Below are 9698 nucleotides of genomic sequence, written 5' to 3'. Positions count from 1 at the left end.
CACGGAATTGTTACCTTTATTTGTTTCCTGAGCGAGAAAATAGTCGATAGCTTATCGCTTCCTCGTCCTTGGTGGGACTAGTGCCTAACCATCCAGAAATTTCGTAATTGTGTTGCCTACCATCCATGCCTAGTGCCTACCATCAAGTTTTGCACATAGGACTCTGTTATTAATTTTTCATTTATCATTCTCTGAAAGGTCGTTGCTGTTCTGTAAAAAGTGTGCAGTAGTTTTTACGATAAGCAATTAAAATTTTGATTTTAAATGGATTTTTTTAAACTATTGCGTCTATTGCCATTCTGATAATTAACTCCCCATTCCATAAATAACAATATTTTTACCTAAATTCGTATTAGTAAGTATTCTCAAGAAATACTACTGAAGTTTTTATTTGGTCGTGTGTTTTAAAAGCACATGTATTTTAATTTCCTCTTATCTGAAATTAAAAGTAGAGTCACGTAGAGTGTTTAACTCGGTTGAAAGCCACTGTTTCAGTCTCGGACTATTGGCGCTCTCACTGCATTCGAGCACCAAATTAAGTACAGTCAGCATCAAAAGTAGCGGATGAAACAACGGACCAAAAGTATCCGATATTCCGTATAACTTTTCCAAATATAGATTAATTTCTAAAATTCGCGTTCAAAAGCATATCTTCTACAGTCTTAGTTGTTCTATATTAAAGACATCACTTTTTGTCAAGCTGTTACAGAATGGTAGATACTTATGAAGCGTTCTTTGATCCGTTACTATTGATGCTGATTGTACCACTATAGAATAAAAAAAAATATATTTCGTGAAAAAACACGTATACAATTGTTACAAGTGTTGAGCCCTCCTAGTAGGTATGAAGACACCTCTGTGTCAGGAGAACTCGCTCGTCGTGTTATGGTAAGTACATTTTTTTTTACCCACTAGTTTTATATAAAATGAACCCACTTATTGTATAAGATTACCTTACTAACTACTTACGTATGCTACTAAGTGTGAATGAAGAATGGGTGCCTTTTACCCCTTGGTTAACAATCTACTACTTAAGCTTTATTCCATTACAGCTTTACGTTTTCAACTGACATGGCGTTAGTTTTATGCTTTTTAGAGCTTCTGCTTATGCATTGCTGGTTTAGTACCACTTTATCGCTTTCGTGGATAATGGTCCGTGGCCTTATCAGGCCAAGCAGAAAGGACATGTTATGATTTATGAACGGTAACAACGGTTTCTATACACTCGGTATATACTGGGGTTTCAAGGTACCTGGTGGTACAAGGTTTCTCAAGGTGCCTCAAAATCGCGATAAACAATCTAATGAACACCTTGAGGGCCCGACGTAGACGAAACGTATGGAGCCGGGGGTAAAAAAACCACGATTTTCATATCGGTCTGTTGGGAAACCTTTTATAGTATGACCATGTGTAATTTTACCTGTCCTTACTTTACCTCCGGATTATCTTGAATTTAAGTTCAGTTGTATGTTAAGGTCAAAGACGAAACGCTCAGTTGAGAACTAGGCAGTCAGTTCTAAGTCAGACAGACACGAGTCACAGAAGACGAAGCTAATGCAGCTTTGTACACAAAGATGAACAAAGGTAAAAAGAAGAACCATTCAAGTACTTACAACACCTAGTCTGATACTAACTTGTATACCAAATTGAAAGCAATAAACATATAAGTACTTGCTTTACTATAAAGTATGTCTTTTTTTTTATTCCATCTTTTCACACTTTTCTACACAATATTAGGTCTACTTGGGCGGCTTACAAGTTAATATTTTATTTGATAAACCAAATAACTATCAGATATAATAAATTAAACAAAAAATTAACTTGTAAACCGCCCAAGTAGACCTAATATTTTGTAGTACGAAAGTACCTACACATACGGATGCATATGTAGATGTGCACGCACACATGCATAGCTAGTTTCTGATACTAATTAGAGATAGCGCTTCGAAATGAGTTTCCTTAAAATGCTTCAAGAGGGCTCTCTTTTCCTATATACTTACTTTACACTTTGGGTAAACGTACTATAATATGACGTGCGCGTCTCAGGTGACGTAGACGTTATGTGTCATTCGATTGTTCTTCCTGACATTTTTGCTCATGTTTCCGCGTTATTACGCGACTCGCAATAACTTGACATTACTAATTAACCTAGAGTTCAAATTAAATTATTATTCATAAATGGGTTCCATATGAAAATCTTCGATTATTAACAAGTTTTCATTTGAAATTACAGATACCTACCTACAACTCTATACATAATAATTAATAAGAGAGTAAACCTGATAAAGATAAGATAAAGATAGTTTATTTTTCAGACAAAAAAGGGGTTAATAACGTAGTTTATTTTACAATCATTATAGCAGATGTTGACATGACTAATACATTTGAAAAGCTGATTAATGATGCTGTTAATGACATTGATAATTGGTTAATTAATAATAATTTAATGATGAATGTAAATTACACAAACTGGGTGCAATTTTCTAATTATAAAATGAAACGAGCTTCGCTGAAAATTGCCTGTAAAGGTGAACACATAAACGGCTGCGACCAGGTGAATTTTTTGGGTATTATGATTGACAGATTTTTAAATTGGAAGCAACCAGTATCATCTTTTTGCAACAAGCTGAGTCAATTTGTTTTTGCCCTATAAAGATTGAGAAGGGTAGCAGATGAATCCACTGCTCTAACAGTCTACCATGGTTATGTCACATCTGTCCTTAGATACGGAATTGTAATTTGGGGAAACTCTACAGCTGTCGGTCAGGTGTTTTAAACGCAAAAAGAAATGTATACGTGCTATTCAAGGTGTCGGGTCATTATCGTCTTGTAGACCTCTTTTCAAAAAGTTTAATGCCCTGACCTTGCCCAGTATTTATGTTTATGAGCAAGCGAAATTCGTATTAAGCAACTATGAGCTGTTTGAAAAACTTACCCAAAATCCAAGACTCAGGGACAGAGATGTATGTGTCGAGTAAAACAGCAGATTTTTAATTCAGCCCTGTACAACAATAACTGTTTCATGATGTCAAGGAAGTTTTCACACTAAAAAGTCATCAGATCTCTTAGATGACTATGACTTTTTAGTGTGAAAACTATAGGTGTTGGCGCATGTTAGTCTTGGCAATACTTTACATGGAATGTATTTGGCGGGAATTCATTTCTTTTTGTAAGATCCCTTGTTTTTCTTCGGGCTTTGTTTTTGAGCTGGATAACCTGAGCTTCCGCTATTTCTTTTTTTAAAGCCCATTCTCTTTCAGCCTTTCTTTTCATTGCCTGCTTTTTCACTATTTTCCGTAAGGGATAAATCATATTTTGATCTACGTCAATTATATTCAACTACAGCGGACTGCTGTGCTTTGATACAGCCAAAATCAATATTAATTAGGTGGGCTCCATTTAAATTAGTGACCCTTGTGAAAGCGCTACGCAAGTCCCAATATTCCACACCAGAGGCGACAATTACAGACCTAAATTGAAATGCCACCTCGAAATCAATTTACCATAGATTAAGTATATAAAGGAATAGAATAGACAATAACCCGGCAAAATATCGCCCGGCATTGAAATTACACCATGGGGTCCGACTCCCGCTTGCAATGACAGGCTTTCCTCATGGACCAACTACGTATGCACAACTGGTTGTGCCATAAGGAATATTTTTTTCGAAATCCTTCCCATAGACACAACTGGTTTATCAAGGATTTAATTTTAGTTCCTAATTATTCGAGCTGCGGGCTGACGCGCGCGGCGCGTGCCCTATCGTGGCGCTGCCGGATGCCGATGTTACATGTCTGGATATTCATATAACTCAAGGGCCTGTATCTAAAAAATTAAGATTGTTTACTTGTTACTTCCCCCCAAGTAAGGAACAAATGGATTCTGAATCACTATTTTTTGAGTATTTGTCTGATTTACATGCGGATCATCCCGATGATGTATTTTTGATTCTAGGTGATTTTAACATCGGTGATGCGGTTTGGAGCCAACTTGATCAGGGCTCTCATAGCCTTAGGTTAGGTAATCCTAATTTTAACAACCTCACAGCGCAACTATCAGCATTTCTGCAATTCACAAACTTTGGACAATATAACCACATCTCTAATAAGAACGGTAGGCATCTGGATCTAGTCCTTTCTAATCACTTGTGTGAGGTAGCTAGCGCGGACCCTCTTGTACCCATAGACGCTCATCACCCAGTCCTTTGTATAGCGATTGATAGTGGTTCGACTGAGCGTCATTTATAACCTGCTCCGCGTGTAATACGTCGATTTTTTGCCGCCGATTATCATAAAATTAATTTAAAACTAAGGGAAATCAATTGGGAGACGCAACTAAATACTGATAATATCGAAAATGCGGTCAATGACTTTTACACCATTATAAATAATATAATTCAACAATTAGTTCCCTCCAAAACTGTCACAAAACCAAGTAATTTTCCTTCCTGGTATTCCCGCAATCTTATCACGTTAATTAAGAAAAAAAACAAGATACACAAAAAATGGAAAATATATGGACGGATAGCTGACTATAACGCTTTTTCTAAATTACGCTCTAAAATTAAAAACGAAGAAATCTCTTGCTACAATTTATTTATTTCTAGGGCTGAAAATAATATAAAAATTAACTCAAAGTCGTTTTGGTCATTTATAAAATCCAGAAAGGATAACACTGGTATTCCCGATTCGCTCTATTTAGACAATATTACGGCAAACGATGGAGTCAGCACGGCTAATTTATTTAATGACTTTTTTCATTCAGTATTTGAACCTATTCATTCTTCCATGCCTAGTGTCAATAGCCCACAAAATTGTGTAATTAATAGCGTTCAAATTGACGTACCTCTGGTGGAAAAATATTTAACGAAATTAAATGATTCCAAAGGAAGTGGCCCAGATGGCATTCATCCTGTGTTTTTAAAACGTTGCAGTAAATCTCTTGCGTTACCGGTATGTTTACTCTACAACATTTCACTTAGGTCTGGGTCCTTACCAAAAATTTGGAAAAAAATCCATAATTGTGCCTATTTTTAAAAGCGGTGATAAACATAATATTAGGAACTACCGTGGCATTTCCAAATTATCAGTACTTCCTAAACTATTTGAAAAAATAATTTATGACACGCTCTACCCAACAATAAGACCGATGTTAATAACACAGCAGCATGGCTTCATTAATAAACGGTCAACAGAGTCTAATTTGTGTGAGCTACTTGATTATGTTCTGAGCGCAATGGACAAGAATTATCAAGTTGATGCTAATATCTATACCGATTACTCAAAGGCTTTTGATAAAATCTCACACTCGGTTTTACTAAAGAAACTTGAAATGTTCGGTATTCATGGTGACTTGTTGCGTTGGCTCACATCGTACTTACGGGATAGAACTGGAACGCCTGATAGTTTCATTGCAGAGCCGCTCAAATAACTTTGCCAGTAGAAAAAGGCCCGAAATTCAAATTTTCTATTTGACGATAACAAGACGATAACCCTTCACGCCTAAATTTTTTTTAATTTGCTGCTTTTTCTACTGATGGAAAAGGCTTAACAGACTATATCTACTTATTCAAACTTCTAAATTAGCTAATTTACCAAGAATAAAAAATGTTTACCACGCAGAATTATCAAGCACTAACTCATTATTTTGAGACGTAATTATACGTTCAAAGTTCATAATAGTAGAAAAAATCTTTACACCACGTTCTAGATCGTGTCATTCCCGACGACGCGTTTGACGTCATGTTTGACAAATGCGCGTCATCGTGAATGACAAGAACTATCTATAGGTAAAAAAAATCTTGCGTGTGTGAGTGAAGTGTTTGAATAGGGAATATTACACAAAACTGCGTGAGGGGAGGAGCCACTAGCACATTCAGAGGGTCTACTGCGACATACGATAATGTAAATTTCGTTTTCTGCCTCAAATTGTAGGAGGGTATCCCAATATGGGACCGGCAAGAAACTCGGCGGCTCATATCTTTTCAAAACATAACATCTAATAACTAACATGCATTCAATAAAAAAATATAATTTAAATAAATATGTAATTAAAAAAAACCTTCTGTAATCACGAGTAACTCTTTCTTTGGACATCATTCTGCGGTTCGTGGTCTCGGCCGCTATTATTCTATGTACTGTTACTCCAGCTATCCTCATTCCTAGGCCAAAGAATAGGCATCGCCATTAAACGAGGAAACGTAGCCAGCCATGGGTACCCTTCCGCAGGGGACAGAAGATCTGGGGGACTTTTCATAGGAGGGGGTTTTTATATTTTTATATTCTTATTTACGTTTCTTATTTTATTAGGTTTAATTTAGTTAGTTTATATTACTTATCATGTTAATTAGCATACTGTAAAAATAATTAAAAAAATTAACTAAATATTGACTTAATCTAATAATCTAGTATTTGACATCTGTAATAAGTAATGTAAGGAATGGAATAATCCTCCCGTGTATCGTGAAGGTTCGACGTGACTGAATATAGACTAATTACCCTACATCATGCATACTTTGTATTGTGAAGTGTTTTAATTGTAATCTACGCTTACTGTGTTTTGACAAAGGCCCGTGGCTTAAAGGACTCGCATCTAGGCCATATTTATTTAAAAAAAAAACAATTTATTAAAAACCGGCCAAGAGCATGTCGGGCCACGCTCAGTGTAGGGTTCCGTAGTTACTCTTCCGTCACAATAAGCTAAACTGGAGCTTAAAGTATAGTAAATTGTTAACCAAGGGATGAAACGGTACCTTTCACCCGAGTTAAACAAATAGGCAAATTTGCATAATCAGTACCTAATTAAAGTAAGTCTTTTTACTATGAAGGGGAAACTTTTTGCGATAATTCAGAAACAGCTAAATTGATCATGTCCGCTATAGTTTTCATTTACTTAATGTATTTCTTAAGCTCTTTTTCCACGATTTTTTTCATATTTTTTGGACCTATGGTTCAAAAGTTAGAGGGGTTTTTTTTTTTCTTTCGGAGCGATTATCTCCGAATATATTCACTTTATCAAAAAATGTTTGGTGAAGACCCCTATTAGTTTTGAAAGACCTTTCCAACGATACCCCACAATGTAGGGTTGAAGCAAAAAAAAAAATTCACCCCCAATTTACGTGTAGTCCCCTACACGTACCCTAAAAAAAAAAAATTTTAGATTTTATTGTACGACTTTGTTGGCTTTATTGATTTATATATCCATGCCAAATTTCTGCTTTCTAGCACTAACGACCACGGAGCAAAGCCTCGGACAGACAGACAGACAGACAGACGGACATGGCGAAACTATAAGGGTTCCTAGTTGACTACGGAACCCTAAAAAAGACAAAGGCACGTGAGGCTGTCATTTCATCCAATAAATAACTGGCAGAATAATTGTTTATGAGTAGTTCTCTTATATTGTTTGATTTGGCATATAAATAATTGAGTATAATACATAAGTAAATATATTGTTATTTCTTATTCATTATATTTTTAGAGCTTCGTACGTCGCTCGTTAAAGCATTTTTTTCTAATTTTGTCGAATTATTATCTTACGATGTCTAGTTAAGGAGCTACATCCTTGATATATAAGGTGCTGAGATTCATTTAACTTTGACATTTATCTAATATATTTTAATGGACCAATATATAATAAATCAGACTCAGGCACACCCAATTCCAATCAAATTACACACTAAAAATGATACACATTTCCGCACATTAAAGTTGTTTGACGCCGACCAGTCGGCCTAAAGGAGAATTTGCTATTACCTATTTTTTTTTGTCGTTTTATGTCATTGTGTATTTTTATTTACATTACCTACTTACATTTTTGTATTGAGAAATATGAAGAACATATGTTAACGGCACCAATCATGGGACATTTAAGAGAAAATTTGGAGTATTTAATGAAAGCTACTGCAATTGGTTTCAATATTATTAACCAATTAAAACGATGGTTAAAGCTCCAGTCATGGGATGTATGGCGTATGGCGCCATTAATTTTCAAACTAACAAATATCCATGAAAAATTGAACTTGAGCAGCTCTTTGGCTCTTGTTTATGGTAAAATGTTGCCAGCGATTAAAAACTGATAGTAACAACTTGTTTTACAGGATTTGTCTATACCATCCCATTATTGATGCCTGTTCCATTATAGGGGTGTTTACTATACATTTTTTTTTATATATAAGCACATATCCCCCCATATTTGTCGTTATACTCGATTCGATGCTTTTCCATATGCCAGGGGTAGGTAATAAAAATAGTGGAGTGTGGGGTTTAAGGGCATATTCTGAGACGCGCCAATCCATGATGGGTCAAACAAAATCGAAAAATCATCAAAATTTGGAGCAAAAAAAATTTTTTTTCTAGTTTTTACAAGCTTTTATTTAACTTGCCCTTAACTGTGTTTCCCGATTTCCAATTGAGCTGAAAATTCTCATACGTATGTAAGTCGGATGTCAATGCAATATTATGTTACCATCGAGCTAATCTGATGATGGAGACAGGAGGTGGCCATAGGAACTTTGAGATTAGCCACGTAATTGTGTTTTAGGGTTTTTATAATTGTCTCGATGAGTATTAGTTAGTGGAAGGAAAAGTACAGTCAGCGATAAAAGCTAGTACCAAAAAATATTTTTTTGACAAAAACTTATTCCTAATCAGACCACGATACCGAATGTGCGGCTTTAACGGATCCCCACTTTTTTTGTTATACCTTGTAGTAACTAGGTAATTATCACTGATCTTTTCCACATTAAAAACTAGTTTTTGCCCGCGACTAATAATGCGTTGAATTAGTAAATTGGGTAGCTTCTTTTTTATCCAATATGCTTTTTATCGATTGCCCATACAAACTTCCTTATTTGAGAGACAGTTATAACGCCTTGATTAAGTGTAAAGGCAATCATTCTATTTGAGCATATTGCTTACATCAATAAATAAATAAATAATAACTTTTACAGTACATATGGTGCTACTTTACCGCACTAGTGCGAAAATTAGCATATTACGTTACTGTGTCGAACATTTAAAGGGCCATATGTACTGTAAAACGTTGTACGATGCATGTGCGAATAGGTAATTCGCAACTCGTGTTGATTTGTCACCACTCGTTTCGAATTTCCTATTTTTCGCACTTGTATCGTAATGTACTAATATTGCACATAAAAGAGCACGTTACATAAAGAACACAGTACACACAAGAGTTTGTACAAACATGACAGTATGGAGTGGTCAAATTTTTGACCCCTAAACTAGGTAAGCACCTGTGCCTTAAGGGCTAGAGTTCGTCCAAATTCGACGTCGTAACAATATGTTTAGGTCGTGTAACAGCAGTAAGATAATAAAACATTAAACTTATCTGTATAAATTGTTATTTAGGAATACACAAATTATGTTAGGTAGTTGCCTTTGCCTATGATATTAGTACGAGGAGATTTTCAGGCTCATTGTATGTAAAATTTTGCCAGCCAGTTTTCTACTTTATGATGACTTCCCGCCCTGTTAAGCTATAAATTGCGATTAAATTATTGATTATCAGGCGATGCATCAAGTATCTAACCTGGAGCAAAGGTCCCGCTCTTGCGACTCCACTCTGGCCGGCCAGCTAAGGCAAGCACTGCGGCGAGGGCCAGATAAAAGTGCCCTTAATAGGGGTCCGCGGTGTCGCCACGCACCGTCAGCTCGCCACAAGCTGCCCCCGCGGGTTTA

This window comes from Cydia pomonella, chromosome 18 (genome assembly GCF_033807575.1).
Source record: "Cydia pomonella isolate Wapato2018A chromosome 18, ilCydPomo1, whole genome shotgun sequence".
Classification (NCBI taxonomy): Eukaryota; Metazoa; Arthropoda; class Insecta; order Lepidoptera; family Tortricidae; genus Cydia; species Cydia pomonella.
Note: the sequence above shows the minus strand (reverse complement) of the source record.